The 26,508-nt window shown below is 40.3% G+C and overlaps 22 non-coding genes across 22 annotated transcripts; all 22 read right to left on the bottom strand.

The window, feature by feature from the left end:
• Window positions 1-1,581: 1,581 nt before the first annotated feature.
• On the bottom strand, window positions 1,582-1,653 carry trnat-ugu (transfer RNA threonine (anticodon UGU)). The gene has a single exon. It is a non-coding gene; the product is annotated as a tRNA-Thr (tRNA).
• A 467-nt stretch (window positions 1,654-2,120) lies between these two features.
• Window positions 2,121-2,192, bottom strand: trnaa-cgc (transfer RNA alanine (anticodon CGC)). The gene has a single exon. It is a non-coding gene; the product is annotated as a tRNA-Ala (tRNA).
• A 1,140-nt stretch (window positions 2,193-3,332) lies between these two features.
• trnat-ugu (transfer RNA threonine (anticodon UGU)) lies at window positions 3,333-3,404 on the bottom strand. The gene has a single exon. It is a non-coding gene; the product is annotated as a tRNA-Thr (tRNA).
• Window positions 3,405-3,871: 467 nt separating this feature from the next.
• Window positions 3,872-3,943, bottom strand: trnaa-cgc (transfer RNA alanine (anticodon CGC)). Its single transcript has one exon. It is a non-coding gene; the product is annotated as a tRNA-Ala (tRNA).
• Window positions 3,944-5,083: 1,140 nt separating this feature from the next.
• Window positions 5,084-5,155, bottom strand: trnat-cgu (transfer RNA threonine (anticodon CGU)). The gene has a single exon. It is a non-coding gene; the product is annotated as a tRNA-Thr (tRNA).
• Window positions 5,156-5,622: 467 nt separating this feature from the next.
• On the bottom strand, window positions 5,623-5,694 carry trnaa-cgc (transfer RNA alanine (anticodon CGC)). Its single transcript has one exon. It is a non-coding gene; the product is annotated as a tRNA-Ala (tRNA).
• A 1,139-nt stretch (window positions 5,695-6,833) lies between these two features.
• trnat-ugu (transfer RNA threonine (anticodon UGU)) lies at window positions 6,834-6,905 on the bottom strand. Its single transcript has one exon. It is a non-coding gene; the product is annotated as a tRNA-Thr (tRNA).
• A 1,675-nt stretch (window positions 6,906-8,580) lies between these two features.
• Window positions 8,581-8,652, bottom strand: trnat-ugu (transfer RNA threonine (anticodon UGU)). The gene has a single exon. It is a non-coding gene; the product is annotated as a tRNA-Thr (tRNA).
• A 1,679-nt stretch (window positions 8,653-10,331) lies between these two features.
• On the bottom strand, window positions 10,332-10,403 carry trnat-ugu (transfer RNA threonine (anticodon UGU)). The gene has a single exon. It is a non-coding gene; the product is annotated as a tRNA-Thr (tRNA).
• Window positions 10,404-10,870: 467 nt separating this feature from the next.
• trnaa-cgc (transfer RNA alanine (anticodon CGC)) lies at window positions 10,871-10,942 on the bottom strand. Its single transcript has one exon. It is a non-coding gene; the product is annotated as a tRNA-Ala (tRNA).
• A 1,140-nt stretch (window positions 10,943-12,082) lies between these two features.
• Window positions 12,083-12,154, bottom strand: trnat-ugu (transfer RNA threonine (anticodon UGU)). Its single transcript has one exon. It is a non-coding gene; the product is annotated as a tRNA-Thr (tRNA).
• A 467-nt stretch (window positions 12,155-12,621) lies between these two features.
• Window positions 12,622-12,693, bottom strand: trnaa-cgc (transfer RNA alanine (anticodon CGC)). Its single transcript has one exon. It is a non-coding gene; the product is annotated as a tRNA-Ala (tRNA).
• A 1,140-nt stretch (window positions 12,694-13,833) lies between these two features.
• Window positions 13,834-13,905, bottom strand: trnat-ugu (transfer RNA threonine (anticodon UGU)). Its single transcript has one exon. It is a non-coding gene; the product is annotated as a tRNA-Thr (tRNA).
• Window positions 13,906-15,583: 1,678 nt separating this feature from the next.
• On the bottom strand, window positions 15,584-15,655 carry trnat-ugu (transfer RNA threonine (anticodon UGU)). The gene has a single exon. It is a non-coding gene; the product is annotated as a tRNA-Thr (tRNA).
• Window positions 15,656-16,122: 467 nt separating this feature from the next.
• Window positions 16,123-16,194, bottom strand: trnaa-ugc (transfer RNA alanine (anticodon UGC)). Its single transcript has one exon. It is a non-coding gene; the product is annotated as a tRNA-Ala (tRNA).
• Window positions 16,195-17,873: 1,679 nt separating this feature from the next.
• Window positions 17,874-17,945, bottom strand: trnaa-cgc (transfer RNA alanine (anticodon CGC)). The gene has a single exon. It is a non-coding gene; the product is annotated as a tRNA-Ala (tRNA).
• Window positions 17,946-19,085: 1,140 nt separating this feature from the next.
• On the bottom strand, window positions 19,086-19,157 carry trnat-cgu (transfer RNA threonine (anticodon CGU)). The gene has a single exon. It is a non-coding gene; the product is annotated as a tRNA-Thr (tRNA).
• A 467-nt stretch (window positions 19,158-19,624) lies between these two features.
• Window positions 19,625-19,696, bottom strand: trnaa-ugc (transfer RNA alanine (anticodon UGC)). Its single transcript has one exon. It is a non-coding gene; the product is annotated as a tRNA-Ala (tRNA).
• Window positions 19,697-20,835: 1,139 nt separating this feature from the next.
• On the bottom strand, window positions 20,836-20,907 carry trnat-cgu (transfer RNA threonine (anticodon CGU)). Its single transcript has one exon. It is a non-coding gene; the product is annotated as a tRNA-Thr (tRNA).
• Window positions 20,908-21,374: 467 nt separating this feature from the next.
• trnaa-ugc (transfer RNA alanine (anticodon UGC)) lies at window positions 21,375-21,446 on the bottom strand. The gene has a single exon. It is a non-coding gene; the product is annotated as a tRNA-Ala (tRNA).
• Window positions 21,447-22,586: 1,140 nt separating this feature from the next.
• On the bottom strand, window positions 22,587-22,658 carry trnat-cgu (transfer RNA threonine (anticodon CGU)). Its single transcript has one exon. It is a non-coding gene; the product is annotated as a tRNA-Thr (tRNA).
• A 3,428-nt stretch (window positions 22,659-26,086) lies between these two features.
• Window positions 26,087-26,158, bottom strand: trnat-cgu (transfer RNA threonine (anticodon CGU)). The gene has a single exon. It is a non-coding gene; the product is annotated as a tRNA-Thr (tRNA).
• Window positions 26,159-26,508: the final 350 nt, after the last annotated feature.

Genomic DNA, 26,508 nt, shown 5'->3' with positions numbered 1-26,508 from the left:
GGGATTGAACCGAGGACCACATACATATTTTGCATGCCCTCACCCTCTGAGCTTCCATCCCATTTCATTTGCAGATAAAATGCAATATCAATACAATGTACTTTTTATATACACCACTCCATTGAAACTACAATGAAATGATAGCAGCAATTCTTAAACCAGGTAGAGACAGGGATAGAACCCATGAATTTCAGTTTTTCAAAATGACACCATAAAAGTTGGCAACCATGCTACTTCTGTTCTATAAATGTATGAACAGGGATTGAACGCCTGTTGTTCAGATTACAAGACCAAATTATTTAGCACATTTCTGTTTCCTGCTTAGAATTTCAACATTCTGTAAAGTAGGGTCAATGCAATAATTTTAAATGGAGAAGCTGGGGATTGAACCCAGGACCTCATACATGCACAGCATGCACTCTACCACTGAGCTACATCCCCTTCCTGGGAAAGATAAAAAATGTTTCTTATTTTATTTTATTTCACCTTTATTTAACCAGGTAAGCTAGTGGAGAACAAGTTCTCATTGAGAACTGCGACCTGGCCAAGATAAAGCAAAGCAGTGCGACACAAACAACAACACAGAGTTACAAATGGAATAAACAAGCATACAGTCAATAACACAATAGAAAAAAAGAAAGTCTATATACAGTGTGTGCAAATGGCGTGAGGAGGTAAGGCAATAAATAGGCCATAGTAGCCAAGTAATTACAATTTAGCAAATTAACACTGGAGTGATAGATGAGCAGATGATGATGTGCAAGTAGAAATACTGGTGTGCAAAAGAGCAGAAAGTAAATAAAAACAATATGGGGATGAGGTAGGTAGATTGGGTGGGCTATTTACAGATGGCCTATATACAGCTGCAGCGATCGGTTAGCTGCTCAGATAGCTGATGTTTAAAGTTAGTAAGGGAACTATAAGTGTCCAGCTTCAGCGATTTTTGCAATTCGTTCCAGTCATTGGCAGCAGAGAACTGGAAGGAAAGGTGGCCAAAGGAGGTGTTGGCTTTGAGGATGACCAGTGAGATATACCTGCTGGAGCGCGTGCTACGGGTGGGTGTTGTTATCGTGACCAGTGAGCTGAGATAAGACGAAGCTTTACCTAGCATAGACTTATAGATGACCTGGAGCCAGTGGGTCTGGTGACGAATAGGTAGCGAGGGCCTGCCGACTAGACCATACAGGTCGCAGTGGTCATATCAATACAATTGACCTTTTCTTTACACTGTTCTAATGAAAGTACATTTACATAATATCAGCTATCTTCCATAAACGTCGAACAAGGATTGAACCCATGTGCTTCAGTTTACAGAAACAGATGATTTAGCATATCTATTTCCTTCTTAGAATGTCAACATTCTGGAAAGTGGGAGTTGTGCAAAAGCTAATTTAACAAGTAAATACAGTCAACAGAGAAGTTGGGGATTAACGTTGGACCGCATACATGTAAAGTACTGGCTCTACCATAGAGATACATCCCCTTACTATAATAACTGTGTTGCCATATTGACACAACTTGCTTTTTCTGCAAAGTCCTCCAATAAAAACACAGGTCCATGATATCAGATGTCTTTCATAAAGGCACGGATGGGATTTGAACCCATGATCTTCGGTTTACGAGACCGACGCCTTACCACTTGGCCACCATGCCACTCTACGCTGTTAATGATATATCAACATTCTGGAAAGTAGTAGTTGTGTAAATGTGAATTTGGCACACAAATAAACTCAGTGGAGAATCTTGGGATTGAACCGAGGACCTCATCCATATTTTGCATGCACTCCCCCTCTGAGCTTCCATCCCATTTCATTTGCAGATAAAATGCAATATCAATACAATGTACTTTTTATATACTCCACTCCATTGAAACTACAATGAAATGATAGCAGCAATTCTTAAACCAGGTACAGACTGGGATCGAACCCATGAACTTCAGTTTTTGAAAATGACGCCATAAAAGATGGCAATCATGCCACTTCTGTTCTATAATTGTACGAACAGGGATTGAAGGGATGTTCTTCAGATTACAAGACCAAATTATTTAGCACATCTCTGTTTCCTGCTTAGAATTTCAACATTCTGTAAAGTAGTAGTTGGGTCAATGCAATAATTTTAAATGGAGAAGCTGGGGATTGAACCCAGGACCTCATACATGCGAAGCACGCGCTCTACCACTGAGCTACATCCCCTTTCTGGGAAAGATAAAAAATGTTTCTTATTTTATTTTATTTCACCTTTATTTAACCAGGTAAGCTAGTGGAGAACAAGTTCTCATTGAGAACTGCGACCTGGCCAAGATAAAGCAAAGCAGTGCGACACAAACAACAACACAGAGTTACAAATGGAATAAACAAGCATACAGTCAATAACACAATAGAAAAAAAGAAAGTCTATATACAGTGTGTGCAAATGGCGTGAGGAGGTAAGGCAATAAATAGGCCATAGTAGCGAAGTAATTACAATTTAGCAAATTAACACTGGAGTGATAGATGAGCAGATGATGATGTGCAAGTAGAAATACTGGTGTGCAAAAGAGCAGAAAGTAAATAAAAACAATATGGGGATGAGGTAGGTAGATTGGGTGGGCTATTTACAGATGGCCTATATACAGCTGCAGCGATCGGTTAGCTGCTCAGATAGCTGATGTTTAAAGTTAGTAAGGGAAATATAAGTGTCCAGCTTCAGCGATTTTTGCAATTCGTTCCAGTCATTGGCAGCAGAGAACTGGAAGGAAAGGTGGCCAAAGGAGGTGTTGGCTTTGAGGATGACCAGTGAGATATACCTGCTGGAGCGCGTGCTACGGGTGGGTGTTGTTATCGTGACCAGTGAGCTGAGATAAGACGAAGCTTTACCTAGCATAGACTTATAGATGACCTGGAGCCAGTGGGTCTGGTGACGAATAGGTAGCGAGGGCCTGCAGACTAGACCATACAGGTCGCAGTGGTCATATCAATACAGTTGACCTTTTCTTTACACTGTTCTAATGAAAGTACATTTACATAATATCAGCTATCTTCCATAAACGTCGAACAAGGATTGAACCCATGTGCTTCAGTTTACAGAAACAGATGATTTAGCATATCTATTTCCTTCTTAGAATGTCAACATTCTGGAAAGTGGGAGTTGTGCAAAAGCTAATTTAACAAGTAAATACAGTCAACAGAGAAGTTGGGGATTAACGTTGGACCGCATACATGTAAAGTACTGGCTCTACCATAGAGATACATCCCCTTACTATAATAACTGTGTTGCCATATTGACACAACTTGCTTTTTCTGAATAGTCCTCCAATAAAAACACAGGTCCATGATATCAGATGTCTTTCATAAAGGCACGGATGGGATTTGAACCCATGATCTTCGGTTTACGAGATCGACGCCTTACCACTTGGCCACCATGCCACTCTACGCTGTTAATGATATATCAACATTCTGGAAAGTAGTAGTTGTGTAAATGTGAATTTGGCACACAAATAAACTCAGTGGAGAATCTTGGGATTGAACCGAGGACCTCATCCATATTTTGCATGCACTCCCCCTCTGAGCTTCCATCCCATTTCATTTGCAGATAAAATGCAATATCAATACAATGTACTTTTTATATACTCCACTCCATTGAAACTACAATGAAATGATAGCAGCAATTCTTAAACCAGGTACAGACTGGGATCGAACCCATGAACTTCAGTTTTTGAAAATGACGCCATAAAAGATGGCAATCATGCCACTTCTGTTCTATAATTGTACGAACAGGGATTGAAGGGATGTTCTTCAGATTACAAGACCAAATTATTTAGCACATCTCTGTTTCCTGCTTAGAATTTCAACATTCTGTAAAGTAGTAGTTGGGTCAATGCAATAATTTTAAATGGAGAAGCTGGGGATTGAACCCAGGACCTCATACATGCGAAACACGCGCTCTACCACTGAGCTACATCCCCTTTCTGGGAAAGATAAAAAATGTTTCTTATTTTATTTTATTTCACCTTTATTTAACCAGGTAAGCTAGTGGAGAACAAGTTCTCATTGAGAACTGCGACCTGGCCAAGATAAAGCAAAGCAGTGCGACACAAACAACAACACAGAGTTACAAATGGAATAAACAAGCATACAGTCAATAACACAATAGAAAAAAAGAAAGTCTATATACAGTGTGTGCAAATGGCGTGAGGAGGTAAGGCAATAAATAGGCCATAGTAGCGAAGTAATTACAATTTAGCAAATTAACACTGGAGTGATAGATGAGCAGATGATGATGTGCAAGTAGAAATACTGGTGTGCAAAAGAGCAGAAAGTAAATAAAAACAATATGGGGATGAGGTAGGTAGATTGGGTGGGCTATTTACAGATGGCCTATATACAGCTGCAGCGATCGGTTAGCTGCTCAGATAGCTGATGTTTAAAGTTAGTAAGGGAAATATAAGTGTCCAGCTTCAGCGATTTTTGCAATTCGTTCCAGTCATTGGCAGCAGAGAACTGGAAGGAAAGGTGGCCAAAGGAGGTGTTGGCTTTGAGGATGACCAGTGAGATATACCTGCTGGAGCGCGTGCTACGGGTGGGTGTTGTTATCGTGACCAGTGAGATGAGATAAGACGAAGCTTTACCTAGCATAGACTTATAGATGACCTGGAGCCAGTGGGTCTGGTGACGCATAGGTAGCGAGGGCCTGCCGACTAGACCATACAGGTCGCAGTGGTCATATCAATACAGTTGACCTTTTCTTTACACTGTTCTAATGAAAGTACATTTACATAATATCAGCTATCTTCCATAAACGTCGAACAAGGATTGAACCCATGTGCTTCAGTTTACAGAAACAGATGATTTAGCATATCTATTTCCTTCTTAGAATGTCAACATTCTGGAAAGTGGGAGTTGTGCAAAAGCTAATTTAACAAGTAAATACAGTCAACAGAGAAGTTGGGGATTAACGTTGGACCGCATACATGTAAAGTACTGGCTCTACCATAGAGATACATCCCCTTACTATAATAACTGTGTTGCCATATTGACACAACTTGCTTTTTCTGCAAAGTCCTCCAATAAAAACACAGGTCCATGATATCAGATGTCTTTCATAAAGGCACGGATGGGATTTGAACCCATGATCTTCGGTTTACGAGACCGACGCCTTCCCACTTGGACACCATGCCACTCTACGCTGTTAATGATATATCAACATTCTGGAAAGTAGTAGTTGTGTAAATGTGAATTTGGCACACAAATAAACTCAGTGGAGAATCTTGGGATTGAACTGAGGACCTCATCCATATTTTGCATGCACTCCCCCTCTGAGCTTCCATCCCATTTCATTTGCAGATAAAATGCAATATCAATACAATGTACTTTTTATATACTCCACTCCATTGAAACTACAATGAAATGATAGCAGCAATTCTTAAACCAGGTACAGACTGGGATCGAACCCATGAACTTCAGTTTTTGAAAATGACGCCATAAAAGATGGCAATCATGCCACTTCTGTTCTATAATTGTACGAACAGGGATTGAAGGGATGTTCTTCAGATTACAAGACCAAATTATTTAGCACATCTCTGTTTCCTGCTTAGAATTCCAACATTCTGTAAAGTAGGAGTTGGGTCAATGCAATAATTTTAAATGGAGAAGCTGGGGATTGAACCCAGGACCTCATACATGCAAAGCACGCGCTCTACCACTGAGCTACATCCCCTTTCTGGGAAAGATAAAAAATGTTTCTTATTTTATTTTATTTCACCTTTATTTAACCAGGTAAGCTAGTGGAGAACAAGTTCTCATTGAGAACTGCGACCTGGCCAAGATAAAGCAAAGCAGTGCGACACAAACAACAACACAGAGTTACAAATGGAATAAACAAGCATACAGTCAATAACACAATAGAAAAAAAGAAAGTCTATATACAGTGTGTGCAAATGGCGTGAGGAGGTAAGGCAATAAATAGGCCATAGTAGCGAAGTAATTACAACTTAGCAAATTAACACTGGAGTGAAAAATGAGCAGATGATGATGTGCAAGTAGAAATACTGGTGTGCAAAAGAGCAGAAAGTAAATAAAAACAATATGGGGATGAGGTAGGTAGATTGGGTGGGCTATTTACAGATGGCCTATATACAGCTGCAGCGATCGGTTAGCTGCTCAGATAGCTGATGTTTAAAGTTAGTAAGGGAATATAAGTGTCCAGCTTCAGCGATTTTTGCAATTCGTTCCAGTCATTGGCAGCAGAGAACTGGAAGGAAAGGTGGCCAAAGGAGGTGTTGGCTTTGAGGATGACCAGTGAGATATACCTGCTGGAGCGCGTGCTACGGGTGGGTGTTGTTATCGTGACCAGTGAGCTGAGATAAGACGAAGCTTTACCTAGCATAGACTTATAGATGACCTGGAGCCAGTGGGTCTGGTGACGAATAGGTAGCGAGGGCCTGCCGACTAGACCATACAGGTCGCAGTGGTCATATCAATACAGTTGACCTTTTCTTTACACTGTTCTAATGAAAGTACATTTACATAATATCAGCTATCTTCCATAAACGTCGAACAAGGATTGAACCCATGTGCTTCAGTTTACAGAAACAGATGATTTAGCATATCTATTTCCTTCTTAGAATGTCAACATTCTGGAAAGTGGGAGTTGTGCAAAAGCTAATTTAACAAGTAAATACAGTCAACAGAGATGTTGGGGATTAACGTTGGACCGCATACATGTAAAGTACTGGCTCTACCATAGAGATACATCCCCTTACTATAATAACTGTGTTGCCATATTGACACAACTTGCTTTTTCTGAAAAGTCCTCCAATAAAAACACAGGTCCATGATATCAGATGTCTTTCATAAAGGCACGGATGGGATTTGAACCCATGATCTTCGGTTTACGAGACCGACGCCTTACCACTTGGCCACCATGCCACTCTACGCTGTTAATGATATATCAACATTCTGGAAAGTAGTAGTTGTGTAAATGTGAATTTGGCACACAAACTCAGTGGAGAATCTTGGGATTGAACCGAGGACCTCATCCATATTTTGCATGCACTCCCCCTCTGAGCTTCCATCCCATTTCATTTGCAGATAAAATGCAATATCAATACAATGTACTTTTTATATACTCCACTCCATTGAAACTACAATGAAATGATAGCAGCAATTCTTAAACCAGGTACAGACTGGGATCGAACCCATGAACTTCAGTTTTTGAAAATGACGCCATAAAAGATGGCAATCATGCCACTTCTGTTATATAATTGTACGAACAGGGATTGAAGGGATGTTCTTCAGATTACAAGACCAAATTATTTAGCACATCTCTGTTTCCTGCTTAGAATTTCAACATTCTGTAAAGTAGTAGTTGGGTCAATGCAATAATTTTAAATGGAGAAGCTGGGGATTGAACCCAGGACCTCATACATGCGAAGCACGCCGTCTACCACTGAGCTACATCCCCTTTCTGGGAAAGATAAAAAATGTTTCTTATTTTATTTTATTTCACCTTTATTTAACCAGGTAAGCTAGTGGAGAACAAGTTCTCATTGAGAACTGCGACCTGGCCAAGATAAAGCAAAGCAGTGCGACACAAACAACAACACAGAGTTACAAATGGAATAAACAAGCATACAGTCAATAACACAATAGAAAAAAAGAAAGTCTATATACAGTGTGTGCAAATGGCGTGAGGAGGTAAGGCAATAAATAGGCCATAGTAGCGAAGTAATTACAATTTAGCAAATTAACACTGGAGTGATAGATGAGCAGATGATGATGTGCAAGTAGAAATACTGGTGTGCAAAAGAGCAGAAAGTAAATAAAAACAATATGGGGATGAGGTAGGTAGATTGGGTGGGCTATTTACAGATGGCCTATATACAGCTGCAGCGATCGGTTAGCTGCTCAGATAGCTGATGTTTAAAGTTAGTAAGGGAAATATAAGTGTCCAGCTTCAGCGATTTTTGCAATTCGTTCCAGTCATTGGCAGCAGAGAACTGGAAGGAAAGGTGGCCAAAGGAGGTGTTGGCTTTGAGGATGACCAGTGAGATATACCTGCTGGAGCGCGTGCTACGGGTGGGTGTTGTTATCGTGACCAGTGAGCTGAGATAAGACGAAGCTTTACCTAGCATAGACTTATAGATGACCTGGAGCCAGTGGGTCTGGTGACGAATAGGTAGCGAGGGCCTGCCGACTAGACCATACAGGTCGCAGTGGTCATATCAATACAGTTGACCTTTTCTTTACACTGTTCTAATGAAAGTACATTTACATAATATCAGCTATCTTCCATAAACGTCGAACAAGGATTGAACCCATGTGCTTCAGTTTACAGAAACAGATGATTTAGCATATCTATTTCCTTCTTAGAATGTCAACATTCTGGAAAGTGGGAGTTGTGCAAAAGCTAATTTAACAAGTAAATACAGTCAACAGAGAAGTTGGGGATTAACGTTGGACCGCATACATGTAAAGTACTGGCTCTACCATAGAGATACATCCCCTTACTATAATAACTGTGTTGCCATATTGACACAACTTGCTTTTTCTGCAAAGTCCTCCAATAAAAACACAGGTCCATGATATCAGATGTCTTTCATAAAGGCACGGATGGGATTTGAACCCATGATCTTCGGTTTACGAGACCGACGCCTTACCACTTGGCCACCATGCCACTCTACGCTGTTAATGATATATCAACATTCTGGAAAGTAGTAGTTGTGTAAATGTGAATTTGGCACACAAATAAACTCAGTGGAGAATCTTGGGATTGAACCGAGGACCTCATCCATATTTTGCATGCACTCCCCCTCTGAGCTTCCATCCCATTTCATTTGCAGATAAAATGCAATATCAATACAATGTACTTTTTATATACTCCACTCCATTGAAACTACAATGAAATGATAGCAGCAATTCTTAAACCAGGTACAGACTGGGATCGAACCCATGAACTTCAGTTTTTGAAAATGACGCCATAAAAGATGGCAATCATGCCACTTCTGTTATATAATTGTACGAACAGGGATTGAAGGGATGTTCTTCAGATTACAAGACCAAATTATTTAGCACATCTCTGTTTCCTGCTTAGAATTTCAACATTCTGTAAAGTAGTAGTTGGGTCAATGCAATAATTTTAAATGGAGAAGCTGGGGATTGAACCCAGGACCTCATACATGCGAAGCACGCCGTCTACCACTGAGCTACATCCCCTTTCTGGGAAAGATAAAAAATGTTTCTTATTTTATTTTATTTCACCTTTATTTAACCAGGTAAGCTAGTGGAGAACAAGTTCTCATTGAGAACTGCGACCTGGCCAAGATAAAGCAAAGCAGTGCGACACAAACAACAACACAGAGTTACAAATGGAATAAACAAGCATACAGTCAATAACACAATAGAAAAAAAGAAAGTCTATATACAGTGTGTGCAAATGGCGTGAGGAGGTAAGGCAATAAATAGGCCATAGTAGCGAAGTAATTACAATTTAGCAAATTAACACTGGAGTGATAGATGAGCAGATGATGATGTGCAAGTAGAAATACTGGTGTGCAAAAGAGCAGAAAGTAAATAAAAACAATATGGGGATGAGGTAGGTAGATTGGGTGGGCTATTTACAGATGGCCTATATACAGCTGCAGCGATCGGTTAGCTGCTCAGATAGCTGATGTTTAAAGTTAGTAAGGGAAATATAAGTGTCCAGCTTCAGCGATTTTTGCAATTCGTTCCAGTCATTGGCAGCAGAGAACTGGAAGGAAAGGTGGCCAAAGGAGGTGTTGGCTTTGAGGATGACCAGTGAGATATACCTGCTGGAGCGCGTGCTACGGGTGGGTGTTGTTATCGTGACCAGTGAGCTGAGATAAGACGAAGCTTTACCTAGCATAGACTTATAGATGACATGGAGCCAGTGGGTCTGGTGACGAATAGGTAGCGAGGGCCTGCCGACTAGACCATACAGGTCGCAGTGGTCATATCAATACAGTTGACCTTTTCTTTACACTGTTCTAATGAAAGTACATTTACATAATATCAGCTATCTTCCATAAACGTCGAACAAGGATTGAACCCATGTGCTTCAGTTTACAGAAACAGATGATTTAGCATATCTATTTCCTTCTTAGAATGTCAACATTCTGGAAAGTGGGAGTTGTGCAAAAGCTAATTTAACAAGTAAATACAGTCAACAGAGAAGTTGGGGATTAACGTTGGACCGCATACATGTAAAGTACTGGCTCTACCATAGAGATACATCCCCTTACTATAATAACTGTGTTGCCATATTGACACAACTTGCTTTTTCTGCAAAGTCCTCCAATAAAAACACAGGTCCATGATATCAGATGTCTTTCATAAAGGCACGGATGGGATTTGAACCCATGATCTTTGGTTTACGACACCGATGCCTTACCACTTGGCCACCATGCCACTGTACGCTGTTAATGATATATCAACATTCTGGAAAGTAGTAGTTGTGTAAATGTGAATTTGGCACACAAATAAACTCAGTGGAGAATCTTGGGATTGAACCGAGGACCTCATCCATATTTTGCATGCACTCCCCCTCTGAGCTTCCATCCCATTTCATTTGCAGATAAAATGCAATATCAATACAATGTACTTTTTATATACTCCACTCCATTGAAACTACAATGAAATGATAGCAGCAATTCTTAAACCAGGTACAGACTGGGATCGAACCCATGAACTTCAGTTTTTGAAAATGACGCCATAAAAGATGGCAATCATGCCACTTCTGTTCTATAATTGTACGAACAGGGATTGAAGGGATGTTCTTCAGATTACAAGACCAAATTATTTAGCACATCTCTGTTTCCTGCTTAGAATTTCAACATTCTGTAAAGTAGTAGTTGGGTCAATGCAATAATTTTAAATGGAGAAGCTGGGGATTGAACCCAGGACCTAATACATGCGAAGCACGCGCTCTACCACTGAGCTACATCCCCTTTCTGGGAAAGATCAAAAATGTTTCTTATTTTATTTTATTTTACCTTTATTTAACCAGGTAAGCTAGTGGAGAACAAGTTCTCATTGAGAACTGCGACCTGGCCAAGATAAAGCAAAGCAGTGCGACACAAACAACAACACAGAGTTACAAATGGAATAAACAAGCATACAGTCAATAACACAATAGAAAAAAAGAAAGTCTATATACAGTGTGTGCAAATGGCGTGAGGAGGTAAGGCAATAAATAGGCCATAGTAGCGAAGTAATTACAATTTAGCAAATTAACACTGGAGTGATAGATGAGCAGATGATGATGTGCAAGTAGAAATACTGGTGTGCAAAAGAGCAGAAAGTAAATAAAAACAATATGGGGATGAGGTAGGTAGATTGGGTGGGCTATTTACAGATGGCCTATATACAGCTGCAGCGATTGGTTAGCTGCTCAGATAGCTGATGTTTAAAGTTAGTAAGGGAAATATAAGTGTCCAGCTTCAGCGATTTTTGCAATTCGTTCCAGTCATTGGCAGCAGAGAACTGGAAGGAAAGGTGGCCAAAGGAGGTGTTGGCTTTGAGGATGACCAGTGAGATATACCTGCTGGAGCGCGTGCTACGGGTGGGTGTTGTTATCGTGACCAGTGAGCTGAGATAAGACGAAGCTTTACCTAGCATAGACTTATAGATGACCTGGAGCCAGTGGGTCTGGTGACGAATAGGTAGCGAGGGCCTGCCGACTAGACCATACAGGTCGCAGTGGTCATATCAATACAGTTGACCTTTTCTTTACACTGTTCTAATGAAAGTACATTTACATAATATCAGCTATCTTCCATAAACGTCGAACAAGGATGGAACCCATGTGCTTCAGTTTACAGAAACAGATGATTTAGCATATCTATTTCCTTCTTAGAATGTCAACATTCTGGAAAGTGGGAGTTGTGCAAAAGCTAATTTAACAAGTAAATACAGTCAACAGAGAAGTTGGGGATTAACGTTGGACCGCATACATGTAAAGTACTGGCTCTACCATAGAGATACATCCCCTTACTATAATAACTGTGTTGCCATATTGACACAACTTGCTTTTTCTGCAAAGTCCTCCAATAAAAACACAGGTCCATGATATCAGATGTCTTTCATAAAGGCACGGATGGGATTTGAACCCATGATCTTCGGTTTACGAGACCGACGCCTTCCCACTTGGACACCATGCCACTCTACGCTGTTAATGATATATCAACATTCTGGAAAGTAGTAGTTGTGTAAATGTGAATTTGGCACACAAATAAACTCAGTGGAGAATCTTGGGATTGAACTGAGGACCTCATCCATATTTTGCATGCACTCCCCCTCTGAGCTTCCATCCCATTTCATTTGCAGATAAAATGCAATATCAATACAATGTACTTTTTATATACTCCACTCCATTGAAACTACAATGAAATGATAGCAGCAATTCTTAAACCAGGTACAGACTGGGATCGAACCCATGAACTTCAGTTTTTGAAAATGACGCCATAAAAGATGGCAATCATGCCACTTCTGTTCTATAATTGTACGAACAGGGATTGAAGGGATGTTCTTCAGATTACAAGACCAAATTATTTAGCACATCTCTGTTTCCTGCTTAGAATTTCAACATTCTGTAAAGTAGTAGTTGGGTCAATGCAATAATTTTAAATGGAGAAGCTGGGGATTGAACCCAGGAACTCATACATGCGAAGCACGCGCTCTACCACTGAGCTACATCCCCTTTCTGGGAAAGATCAAAAATGTTTCTTATTTTATTTTATTTTACCTTTATTTAACCAGGTAAGCTAGTGGAGAACAAGTTCTCATTGAGAACTGCGACCTGGCCAAGATAAAGCAAAGCAGTGCGACACAAACAACAACACAGAGTTACAAATGGAATAAACAAGCATACAGTCAATAACACAATAGAAAAAAAGAAAGTCTATATACAGTGTGTGCAAATGGCGTGAGGAGGTAAGGCAATAAATAGGCCATAGTAGCGAAGTAATTACAATTTAGCAAATTAACACTGGAGTGATAGATGAGCAGATGATGATGTGCAAGTAGAAATACTGGTGTGCAAAAGAGCAGAAAGTAAATAAAAACAATATGGGGATGAGGTAGGTAGATTGGGTGGGCTATTTACAGATGGCCTATATACAGCTGCAGCGATTGGTTAGCTGCTCAGATAGCTGATGTTTAAAGTTAGTAAGGGAAATATAAGTGTCCAGCTTCAGCGATTTTTGCAATTCGTTCCAGTCATTGGCAGCAGAGAACTGGAAGGAAAGGTGGCCAAAGGAGGTGTTGGCTTTGAGGATGACCAGTGAGATATACCTGCTGGAGCGCGTGCTACGGGTGGGTGTTGTTATCGTGACCAGTGAGCTGAGATAAGACGAAGCTTTACCTAGCATAGACTTATAGATGACCTGGAGCCAGTGGGTCTGGTGACGAATAGGTAGCGAGGGCCTGCCGACTAGACCATACAGGTCGCAGTGGTCATATCAATACAGTTGACCTTTTCTTTACACTGTTCTAATGAAAGTACATTTACATAATATCAGCTATCTTCCATAAACGTCGAACAAGGATTGAACCCATGTGCTTCAGTTTACAGAAACAGATGATTTAGCATATATATTTCCTTCTTAGAATGTCAACATTCTGGAAAGTGGGAGTTGTGCAAAAGCTAATTTAACAAGTAAATACAGTCAACAGAGAAGTTGGGGATTAACGTTGGACCGCATACATGTAAAGTACTGGCTCTACCATAGAGATACATCCCCTTACTATAATAACTGTGTTGCCATATTGACACAACTTGCTTTTTCTGCAAAGTCCTCCAATAAAAACACAGGTCCATGATATCAGATGTCTTTCATAAAGGCACGGATGGGATTTGAACCCATGATCTTCGGTTTACGAGACCGACGCCTTCCCACTTGGACACCATGCCACTCTACGCTGTTAATGATATATCAACATTCTGGAAAGTAGTAGTTGTGTAAATGTGAATTTGGCACACAAATAAACTCAGTGGAGAATCTTGGGATTGAACTGAGGACCTCATCCATATTTTGCATGCACTCCCCCTCTGAGCTTCCATCCCATTTCATTTGCAGATAAAATGCAATATCAATACAATGTACTTTTTATATACTCCACTCCATTGAAACTACAATGAAATGATAGCAGCAATTCTTAAACCAGGTACAGACTGGGATCGAACCCATGAACTTCAGTTTTTGAAAATGACGCCATAAAAGATGGCAATCATGCCACTTCTGTTCTATAATTGTACGAACAGGAATTGAAGGGATGTTCTTCAGATTACAAGACCAAATTATTTAGCACATCTCTGTTTCCTGCTTAGAATTCCAACATTCTGTAAAGTAGGAGTTGGGTCAATGCAATAATTTTAAATGGAGAAGCTGGGGATTGAACCCAGGACCTCATATATGCAAAGCACGCGCTCTACCACTGAGCTACATCCCCTTTCTGGGAAAGATAAAAAATGTTTCTTATTTTATTTTATTTCACCTTTATTTAACCAGGTAAGCTAGTGGAGAACAAGTTCTCATTGAGAACTGCGACCTGGCCAAGATAAAGCAAAGCAGTGCGACACAAACAACAACACAGAGTTACAAATGGAATAAACAAGCATACAGTCAATAACACAATAGAAAAAAAGAAAGTCTATATACAGTGTGTGCAAATGGCGTGAGGAGGTAAGGCAATAAATAGGCCATAGTAGCGAAGTAATTACAATTTAGCAAATTAACACTGGAGTGATAGATGAGCAGATGATGATGTGCAAGTAGAAATACTGGTGTGCAAAAGAGCAGAAAGTAAATAAAAACAATATGGGGATGAGGTAGGTAGATTGGGTGGGCTATTTACAGATGGCCTATATACAGCTGCAGCGATCGGTTAGCTGCTCAGATAGCTGATGTTTAAAGTTAGTAAGGGAAATATAAGTGTCCAGCTTCAGCGATTTTTGCAATTCGTTCCAGTCATTGGCAGCAGAGAACTGGAAGGAAAGGTGGCCAAAGGAGGTGTTGGCTTTGAGGATGACCAGTGAGATATACCTGCTGGAGCGCGTGCTACGGGTGGGTGTTGTTATCGTGACCAGTGAGCTGAGATAAGACGAAGCTTTACCTAGCATAGACTTATAGATGACCTGGAGCCAGTGGGTCTGGTGACGAATAGGTAGCGAGGGCCTGCCGACTAGACCATACAGGTCGCAGTGGTCATATCAATACAGTTGACCTTTTCTTTACACTGTTCTAATGAAAGTACATTTACATAATATCAGCTATCTTCCATAAACGTCGAACAAGGATTGAACCCATGTGCTTCAGTTTACAGAAACAGATGATTTAGCATATCTATTTCCTTCTTAGAATGTCAACATTCTGGAAAGTGGGAGTTGTGCAAAAGCTAATTTAACAAGTAAATACAGTCAACAGAGAAGTTGGGGATTAACGTTGGACCGCATACATGTAAAGTACTGGCTCTACCATAGAGATACATCCCCTTACTATAATAACTGTGTTGCCATATTGACACAACTTGCTTTTTCTGAAAAGTCCTCCAAAAAAACACAGGTCCATGATATCAGATGTCTTCCATAAAGGCACGGATGGGATTTGAACCCATGATCTTCGGTTTACGAGACCGACGCCTTACCACTTGGCCACCATGCCACTCTACGCTGTTAATGATATATCAACATTCTGGAAAGTAGTAGTTGTGTAAATGTGAATTTGGCACACAAATAAACTCAGTGGAGAATCTTGGGATTGAACCGAGGACCTCATCCATATTTTGCATGCACTCCCCCTCTGAGCTTCGAACCCATTTCATTTGCAGATAAAATGCAATATCAATACAATGTACTTTTTATATACTCCACTCCATTGAAACTACAATGAAATGATAGCAGCAATTCTTAAACCAGGTACAGACTGGGATCGAACCCATGAACTTCAGTTTTTGAAAATGACGCCATAAAAGATGGCAATCATGCCACTTCTGTTCTATAATTGTACGAACAGGGATTGAAGGGATGTTCTTCAGATTACAAGACCAAATTATTTAGCACATCTCTGTTTCCTGCTTAGAATTTCAACATTCTGTAAAGTAATAGTTGGGTCAATGCAGTAATTTTAAATGGAGAAGCTGGGGATTGAACCCAGGACCTCATACATGCAAAGCACGCGCTCTACCACTGAGCTACATCCCCTTTCTGGGAAAGATAAAAAATGTTTCTTATTTTATTTTATTTCACCTTTATTTAACCAGGTAAGCTAGTGGAGAACAAGTTCTCATTGAGAACTGCGACCTGGCCAAGATAAAGCAAAGCAGTGCGACACAAACAACAACACAGAGTTACAAATGGAATAAACAAGCATACAGTCAATAACACAATAGAAAAAAAGAAAGTCTATATACAGTGTGTGCAAATGGCGTGAGGAGGTAAGGCAATAAATAGGCCATAGTAGCCAAGTAATTACAATTTAGCAAATTAACACTGGAGTGATAGATGAGCAGATGATGATGTGCAAGTAGAAATACTGGTGTGCAAAAGAGCAGAAAGTAAATAAAAACAATATGGGGATGAGGTAGGTAGATTGGGTGGGCTATTTACAGATGGCCTATATACAGCTGCAGCGATCGGTTAGCTGCTCAGATAGCTGATGTTTAAAGTTAGTAAGGGAAATATAAGTGTCCAGCTTCAGCGATTTTTGCAATTCGTTCCAGTCATTGGCAGCAGAGAACTGGAAGGAAAGGTGGCCAAAGGAGGTGTTGGCTTTGAGGATGACCAGTGAGATATACCTGCCTGAGCGCGTGCTACGGGTGGGTGTTGTTATCGTGACCAGTGAGCTGAGATAAGACGAAGCTTTACCTAGCATAGACTTATAGATGACCTGGAGCCAGTGGGTCTGGTGACGAATAGGTAGCGAGAGCCTGCCGACTAGACCATACAGGTCGCAGTGGTCATATCAATACAGTTGACCTTTTCTTTACACTGTTCTAATGAAAGTACATTTACATAATATCAGCTATCTTCAATAAACGTCGAACAAGGATTGAACCCATGTGCTTCAGTTTACAGAAACAGATGATTTAGCATATCTATTTCCTTCTTAGAATGTCAACATTCTGGAAAGTGGGAGTTGTGCAAAAGCTAATTTAACAAGTAAATACAGTCAACAGCGAAGTTGGGGATTAACGTTGGACCGCATACATGTAAAGTACTGGCTCTACCATAGAGATACATCCCCTTACTATAATAACTGTGTTGCCATATTGACACAACTTGCTTTTTCTGCAAAGTCCTCCAATAAAAACACAGGTCCATGATATCAGATGTCTTTCATAAAGGCACGGATGGGATTTGAACCCATGATCTTTGGTTTACAACAACGATGCCTTACCACTTGGCCACCATGCCACTGTACGCTGTTAATGATATATCAACATTCTGGAAAGTAGTAGTTGTGTAAATGTGAATTTGGCACACAAATAAACTCAGTGGAGAATCTTGGGATTGAACCGAGGACCTCATCCATATTTTGCATGCACTCCCCCTCTGAGCTTCCATCCCATTTCATTTGCAGATAAAATGCAATATCAATACAATGTACTTTTTATATACTCCACTCCATTGAAACTACAATGAAATGATAGCAGCAATTCTTAAACCAGGTACAGACTGGGATCGAACCCATGAACTTCAGTTTTTGAAAATGACGCCATAAAAGATGGCAGTCATGCCACTTCTGTTCTATAATTGTACGAACAGGGATTGAAGGGATGTTCTTCAGATTACAAGACCAAATTATTTAGCACATCTCTGTTTCCTGCTTAGAATTTCAACATTCTGTAAAGTAGTAGTTGGGTCAATGCAATAATTTTAAATGGAGAAGCTGGGGATTGAACCCAGGACCTAATACATGCGAAGCACGCGCTCTACCACTGAGCTACATCCCCTTTCTGGGAAAGATCAAAAATGTTTCTTATTTTATTTTATTTTACCTTTATTTAACCAGGTAAGCTAGTGGAGAACAAGTTCTCATTGAGAACTGCGACCTGGCCAAGATAAAGCAAAGCAGTGCGACACAAACAACAACACAGAGTTACAAATGGAATAAACAAGCATACAGTCAATAACACAATAGAAAAAAAGAAAGTCTATATACAGTGTGTGCAAATGGCGTGAGGAGGTAAGGCAATAAATAGGCCATAGTAGCGAAGTAATTACAATTTAGCAAATTAACACTGGAGTGATAGATGAGCAGATGATGATGTGCAAGTAGAAATACTGGTGTGCAAAAGAGCAGAAAGTAAATAAAAACAATATGGGGATGAGGTAGGTAGATTGGGTGGGCTATTTACAGATGGCCTATATACAGCTGCAGCGATTGGTTAGCTGCTCAGATAGCTGATGTTTAAAGTTAGTAAGGGAAATATAAGTGTCCAGCTTCAGCGATTTTTGCAATTCGTTCCAGTCATTGGCAGCAGAGAACTGGAAGGAAAGGTGGCCAAAGGAGGTGTTGGCTTTGAGGATGACCAGTGAGATATACCTGCTGGAGCGCGTGCTACGGGTGGGTGTTGTTATCGTGACCAGTGAGCTGAGATAAGACGAAGCTTTACCTAGCATAGACTTATAGATGACCTGGAGCCAGTGGGTCTGGTGACGAATAGGTAGCGAGGGCCTGCCGACTAGACCATACAGGTCGCAGTGGTCATATCAATACAGTTGACCTTTTCTTTACACTGTTCTAATGAAAGTACATTTACATAATATCAGCTATCTTCCATAAACGTCGAACAAGGATTGAACCCATGTGCTTCAGTTTACAGAAACAGATGATTTAGCATATCTATTTCCTTCTTAGAATGTCAACATTCTGGAAAGTGGGAGTTGTGCAAAAGCTAATTTAACAAGTAAATACAGTCAACAGAGAAGTTGGGGATTAACGTTGGACCGCATACATGTAAAGTACTGGCTCTACCATAGAGATACATCCCCTTACTATAATAACTGTGTTGCCATATTGACACAACTTGCTTTTTCTGCAAAGTCCTCCAATAAAAACACAGGTCCATGATATCAGATGTCTTTCATAAAGGCACGGATGGGATTTGAACCCATGATCTTCGGTTTACGAGACCGACGCCTTCCCACTTGGACACCATGCCACTCTACGCTGTTAATGATATATCAACATTCTGGAAAGTAGTAGTTGTGTAAATGTGAATTTGGCACACAAATAAACTCAGTGGAGAATCTTGGGATTGAACTGAGGACCTCATCCATATTTTGCATGCACTCCCCCTCTGAGCTTCCATCCCATTTCATTTGCAGATAAAATGCAATATCAATACAATGTACTTTTTATATACTCCACTCCATTGAAACTACAATGAAATGATAGCAGCAATTCTTAAACCAGGTACAGACTGGGATCGAACCCATCAACTTCAGTTTTTGAAAATGACGCCATAAAAGATGGCAATCATGCCACTTCTGTTCTATAATTGTACGAACAGGGATTGAAGGGATGTTCTTCAGATTACAAGACCAAATTATTTAGCACATCTCTGTTTCCTGCTTAGAATTCCAACATTCTGTAAAGTAGGAGTTGGGTGAATGCAATAATTTTAAATGGAGAAGCTGGGGATTGAACCCAGGACCTCATACATGCAAAGCACACGCTCTACCACTGAGCTACATCCCCTTTCTGGGAAAGATAAAAAATGTTTCTTTTTTTATTTTATTTCACCTTTATTTAACCAGGTAAGCTAGTGGAGAACAAGTTCTCATTGAGAACTGCGACCTGGCCAAGATAAAGCAAAGCAGTGCGACACAAACAACAACACAGAGTTACAAATGGAATAAACAAGCATACAGTCAATAACACAATAGAAAAAAAGAAAGTCTATATACAGTGTGTGCAAATGGCGTGAGGAGGTAAGGCAATAAATAGGCCATAGTAGCGAAGTAATTACAATTTAGCAAATTAACACTGGAGTGATAGATGAGCAGATGATGATGTGCAAGTAGAAATACTGGTGTGCAAAAGAGCAGAAAGTAAATAAAAACAATATGGGGATGAGGTAGGTAGATTGGGTGGGCTATTTACAGATGGCCTATATACAGCTGCAGCGATCGGTTAGCTGCTCAGATAGCTGATGTTTAAAGTTAGTAAGGGAAATATAAGTGTCCAGCTTCAGCGATTTTTGCAATTCGTTCCAGTCATTGGCAGCAGAGAACTGGAAGGAAAGGTGGCCAAAGGAGGTGTTGGCTTTGAGGATGACCAGTGAGATATACCTGCTGGAGCGCGTGCTACGGGTGGGTGTTGTTATCGTGACCAGTGAGCTGAGATAAGACGAAGCTTTACCTAGCATAGACTTATAGATGACCTGGAGCCAGTGGGTCTGGTGACGAATAGGTAGCGAGGGCCTGCCGACTAGACCATACAGGTCGCAGTGGTCATATCAATACAGTTGACCTTTTCTTTACACTGTTCTAATGAAAGTACATTTACATAATATCAGCTATCTTCCATAAACGTCGAACAAGGATTGAACCCATGTGCTTCAGTTTACAGAAACAGATGATTTAGCATATCTATTTCCTTCTTAGAATGTCAACATTCTGGAAAGTGGGAGTTGTGCAAAAGCTAATTTAACAAGTAAATACAGTCAACAGAGAAGTTGGGGATTAACGTTGGACCGCATACATGTAAAGTACTGGCTCTACCATAGAGATACATCCCCTTACTATAATAACTGTGTTGCCATATTGACACAACTTGCTTTTTCTGAAAAGTCCTCCAAAAAAACACAGGTCCATGATATCAGATGTCTTTCATAAAGGCACGGATGGGATTTGAACCCATGATCTTCGGTTTACGAGACCGACGCCTTACCACTTGGCCACCATGCCACTCTACGCTGTTAATGATATATCAACATTCTGGAAAGTAGTAGTTGTGTAAATGTGAATTTGGCACACAAATAAACTCAGTGGAGAATCTTGGGATTGAACCGAGGACCTCATCCATATTTTGCATGCACTCCCCCTCTGAGCTTCGAACCCATTTCATTTGCAGATAAAATGCAATATCAATACAATGTACTTTTTATATACTCCACTCCATTGAAACTACAATGAAATGATAGCAGCAATTCTTAAACCAGGTACAGACTGGGATCGAACCCATGAACTTCAGTTTTTGAAAATGACGCCATAAAAGATGGCAATCATGCCACTTCTGTTCTATAATTGTACGAACAGGGATTGAAGGGATGTTCTTCAGATTACAAGACCAAATTATTTAGCACATCTCTGTTTCCTGCTTAGAATTTCAACATTCTGTAAAGTAGTAGTTGGGTCAATGCAGTAATTTTAAATGGAGAAGCTGGGGATTGAACCCAGGACCTCATACATGCAAAGCACGCGCTCTACCACTGAGCTACATCCCCTTTCTGGGAAAGATAAAAAATGTTTCTTATTTTATTTTATTTCACCTTTATTTAACCAGGTAAGCTAGTGGAGAACAAGTTCTCATTGAGAACTGCGACCTGGCCAAGATAAAGCAAAGCAGTGCGACACAAACAACAACACAGAGTTACAAATGGAATAAACAAGCATACAGTCAATAACACAATAGAAAAAAAGAAAGTCTATATACAGTGTGTGCAAATGGCGTGAGGAGGTAAGGCAATAAATAGGCCATAGTAGCCAAGTAATTACAATTTAGCAAATTAACACTGGAGTGATAGATGAGCAGATGATGATGTGCAAGTAGAAATACTGGTGTGCAAAAGAGCAGAAAGTAAATAAAAACAATATGGGGATGAGGTAGGTAGATTGGGTGGGCTATTTACAGATGGCCTATATACAGCTGCAGCGATCGGTTAGCTGCTCAGATAGCTGATGTTTAAAGTTAGTAAGGGAAATATAAGTGTCCAGCTTCAGCGATTTTTGCAATTCGTTCCAGTCATTGGCAGCAGAGAACTGGAAGGAAAGGTGGCCAAAGGAGGTGTTGGCTTTGAGGATGACCAGTGAGATATACCTGCCTGAGCGCGTGCTACGGGTGGGTGTTGTTATCGTGACCAGTGAGCTGAGATAAGACGAAGCTTTACCTAGCATAGACTTATAGATGACCTGGAGCCAGTGGGTCTGGTGACGAATAGGTAGCGAGAGCCTGCCGACTAGACCATACAGGTCGCAGTGGTCATATCAATACAGTTGACCTTTTCTTTACACTGTTCTAATGAAAGTACATTTACATAATATCAGCTATCTTCAATAAACGTCGAACAAGGATTGAACCCATGTGCTTCAGTTTACAGAAACAGATTATTTAGCATATCTATTTCCTTCTTAGAATGTCATCATTCTGGAAAGTGGGAGTTGTGCAAAAGCTAATTTAACAAGTAAATACAGTCAACAGAGAAGTTGGGGATTAACGTTGGACCGCATACATGTAAAGTACTGGCTCTACCATAGAGATACATCCCCTTACTATAATAACTGTGTTGCCATATTGACACAACTTGCTTTTTCTGCAAAGACCTCCAATAAAAACACAGGTCCATGATATCAGATGTCTTTCATAAAGGCACGGATGGGATTTGAACCCATGATCTTCGGTTTACGAGACCGACGCCTTCCCACTTGGACACCATGCCACTCTACGCTGTTAATGATATAGCAACATTCTGGAAAGTAGTAGTTGTGTAAATGTGAATTTGGCACACAAATAAACTCAGTGGAGAATCTTGGGATTGAACTGAGGACCTCATCCATATTTTGCATGCACTCCCCCTCTGAGCTTCCATCCCATTTCATTTGCAGATAAAATGCAATATCAATACAATGTACTTTTTATATACTCCACTCCATTGAAACTACAATGAAATGATAGCAGCAATTCTTAAACCAGGTACAGACTGGGATCGAACCCATGAACTTCAGTTTTTGAAAATGACGCCATAAAAGATGGCAATCATGCCACTTCTGTTCTATAATTGTACGAAAAGGGATTGAAGGGATGTTCTTCAGATTACAAGACCAAATTATTTAGCACATCTCTGTTTCCTGCTTAGAATTCCAACATTCTGTAAAGTAGGAGTTGGGTCAATGCAATAATTTTAATTCGAGAAGCTGGGGATTGAACCCAGGACCTCATACATGCAAAGCACACGCTCTACCACTGAGCTACATCCCCTTTCTGGGAAAGATAAAAAATGTTTCTTATTTTATTTTATTTCACCTTTATTTAACCAGGTAAGCTAGTGGAGAACAAGTTCTCATTGAGAACTGCGACCTGGCCAAGATAAAGCAAAGCAGTGCGACACAAACAACAACACAGAGTTACAAATGGAATAAACAAGCATACAGTCAATAACACAATAGAAAAAAAGAAAGTCTATATACAGTGTGTGCAAATGGCGTGAGGAGGTAAGGCAATAAATAGGCCATAGTAGCCAAGTAATTACAATTTAGCAAATTAACACTGGAGTGATAGATGAGCAGATGATGATGTGCAAGTAGAAATACTGGTGTGCAAAAGAGCAGAAAGTAAATAAAAACAATATGGGGATGAGGTAGGTAGATTGGGTGGGCTATTTACAGATGGCCTATATACAGCTGCAGCGATCGGTTAGCTGCTCAGATAGCTGATGTTTAAAGTTAGTAAGGGAAATATAAGTGTCCAGCTTCAGCGATTTTTGCAATTCGTTCCAGTCATTGGCAGCAGAGAACTGGAAGGAAAGGTGGCCAAAGGAGGTGTTGGCTTTGAGGATGACCAGTGAGATATACCTGCCTGAGCGCGTGCTACGGGTGGGTGTTGTTATCGTGACCAGTGAGCTGAGATAAGACGAAGCTTTACCTAGCATAGACTTATAGATGACCTGGAGCCAGTGGGTCTGGTGACGAATAGGTAGCGAGAGCCTGCCGACTAGACCATACAGGTCGCAGTGGTCATATCAATACAGTTGACCTTTTCTTTACACTGTTCTAATGAAAGTACATTTACATAATATCAGCTATCTTCAATAAACGTCGAACAAGGATTGAACCCATGTGCTTCAGTTTACAGAAACAGATTATTTAGCATATCTATTTCCTTCTTAGAATGTCATCATTCTGGAAAGTGGGAGTTGTGCAAAAGCTAATTTAACAAGTAAATACAGTCAACAGAGAAGTTGGGGATTAACGTTGGACCGCATACATGTAAAGTACTGGCTCTACCATAGAGATACATCCCCTTACTATAATAACTGTGTTGCCATATTGACACAACTTGCTTTTTCTGCAAAGACCTCCAATAAAAACACAGGTCCATGATATCAGATGTCTTTCATAAAGGAACGGATGGGATTTGAACCCATGATCTTCGGTTTACGAGACCGACGCCTTCCCACTTGGACACCATGCCACTCTATGCTGTTAATGATATATCAACATTCTGGAAAGTAGTAGTTGTGTAAATGTGAATTTGGCACACAAATAAACTCAGTGGAGAATCTTGGGATTGAACCGAGGACCTCATCCATATTTTGCATGCACTCCCCCTCTGAGCTTCCATCCCATTTCATTTGCAGATAAAATGCAATATCAATACAATGTACTTTTTATATACTCCACTCCATTGAAACTACAATGAAATGATAGCAGCAATTCTTAAACCAGGTACAGACTGGGATCGAACCCATGAACTTCAGTTTTTGAAAATGACGCCATAAAAGATGGCAATCATGCCACTTCTGTTCTATAATTGTACGAAAAGGGATTGAAGGGATGTTCTTCAGATTACAAGACCAAATTATTTAGCACATCTCTGTTTCCTGCTTAGAATTCCAACATTCTGTAAAGTAGGAGTTGGGTCAATGCAATAATTTTAAATCGAGAAGCTGGGGATTGAACCCAGGACCTCATACATGCAAAGCACGCGCTCTACCACTGAGCTACATCCCCTTTCTGGGAAAGATAAAAAATGTTTCTTATTTTATTTTATTTCACCTTTATTTAACCAGGTAAGCTAGTGGAGAACAAGTTCTCATTGAGAACTGCGACCTGGCCAAGATAAAGCAAAGCAGTGCGACACAAACAACAACACAGAGTTACAAATGGAATAAACAAGCATACAGTCAATAACACAATAGAAAAAAAGAAAGTCTATATACAGTGTGTGCAAATGGCGTGAGGAGGTAAGGCAATAAATAGGCCATAGTAGCGAAGTAATTACAACTTAGCAAATTAACACTGGAGTGAAAAATGAGCAGATGATGATGTGCAAGTAGAAATACTGGTGTGCAAAAGAGCAGAAAGTAAATAAAAACAATATGGGGATGAGGTAGGTAGATTGGGTGGGCTATTTACAGATGGCCTATATACAGCTGCAGCGATCGGTTAGCTGCTCAGATAGCTGATGTTTAAAGTTAGTAAGGGAATATAAGTGTCCAGCTTCAGCGATTTTTGCAATTCGTTCCAGTCATTGGCAGCAGAGAACTGGAAGGAAAGGTGGCCAAAGGAGGTGTTGGCTTTGAGGATGACCAGTGAGATATACCTGCTGGAGCGCGTGCTACGGGTGGGTGTTGTTATCGTGACCAGTGAGCTGAGATAAGACGAAGCTTTACCTAGCATAGACTTATAGATGACCTGGAGCCAGTGGGTCTGGTGACGAATAGGTAGCGAGGGCCTGCCGACTAGACCATACAGGTCGCAGTGGTCATATCAATACAATTGACCTTTTCTTTACACTGTTCTAATGAAAGTACATTTACATAATATCAGCTATCTTCCATAAACGTCGAACAAGGATTGAACCCATGTGCTTCAGTTTACAGAAACAGATGATTTAGCATATCTATTTCCTTCTTAGAATGTCAACATTCTGGAAAGTGGGAGTTGTGCAAAAGCTAATTTAACAAGTAAATACAGTCAACAGAGAAGTTGGGGATTAACGTTGGACCGCATACATGTAAAGTACTGGCTCTACCATAGAGATACATCCCCTTACTATAATAACTGTGTTGCCATATTGACACAACTTGCTTTTTCTGCAAAGTCCTCCAAAAAAACACAGGTCCATGATATCAGATGTCTTTCATAAAGGCCCGGATGGGATTTGAACCCATGATCTTCGGTTTACGAGACCGACGCCTTACCACTTGGCCACCATGCCACTCTACGCTGTTAATGATATATCAACATTCTGGAAAGTAGTAGTTGTGTAAATGTGAATTTGGCACACAAATAAACTCAGTGGAGAATCTTGGGATTGAACCGAGGACCTCATCCATATTTTGCATGCACTCCCCCTCTGAGCTTCGAACCCATTTCATTTGCAGATAAAATGCAATATCAATACAATGTACTTTTTATAAACTCCACTCCATTGAAACTACAATGAAATGATAGCAGCAATTCTTAAACCAGGTACAGACTGGGATCGAACCCATGAACTTCAGTTTTTGAAAATGACGCCATAAAAGATGGCAATCATGCCACTTCTGTTCTATAATTGTACGAACA

This window comes from Salmo salar, chromosome 01 (assembly GCF_965601325.2).
Source record: "Salmo salar chromosome 01, fSalSal1, whole genome shotgun sequence".
Classification (NCBI taxonomy): Eukaryota; Metazoa; Chordata; class Actinopteri; order Salmoniformes; family Salmonidae; genus Salmo; species Salmo salar.
Note: the sequence above shows the minus strand (reverse complement) of the source record. Positions and strands in the feature narration are given on the sequence as shown.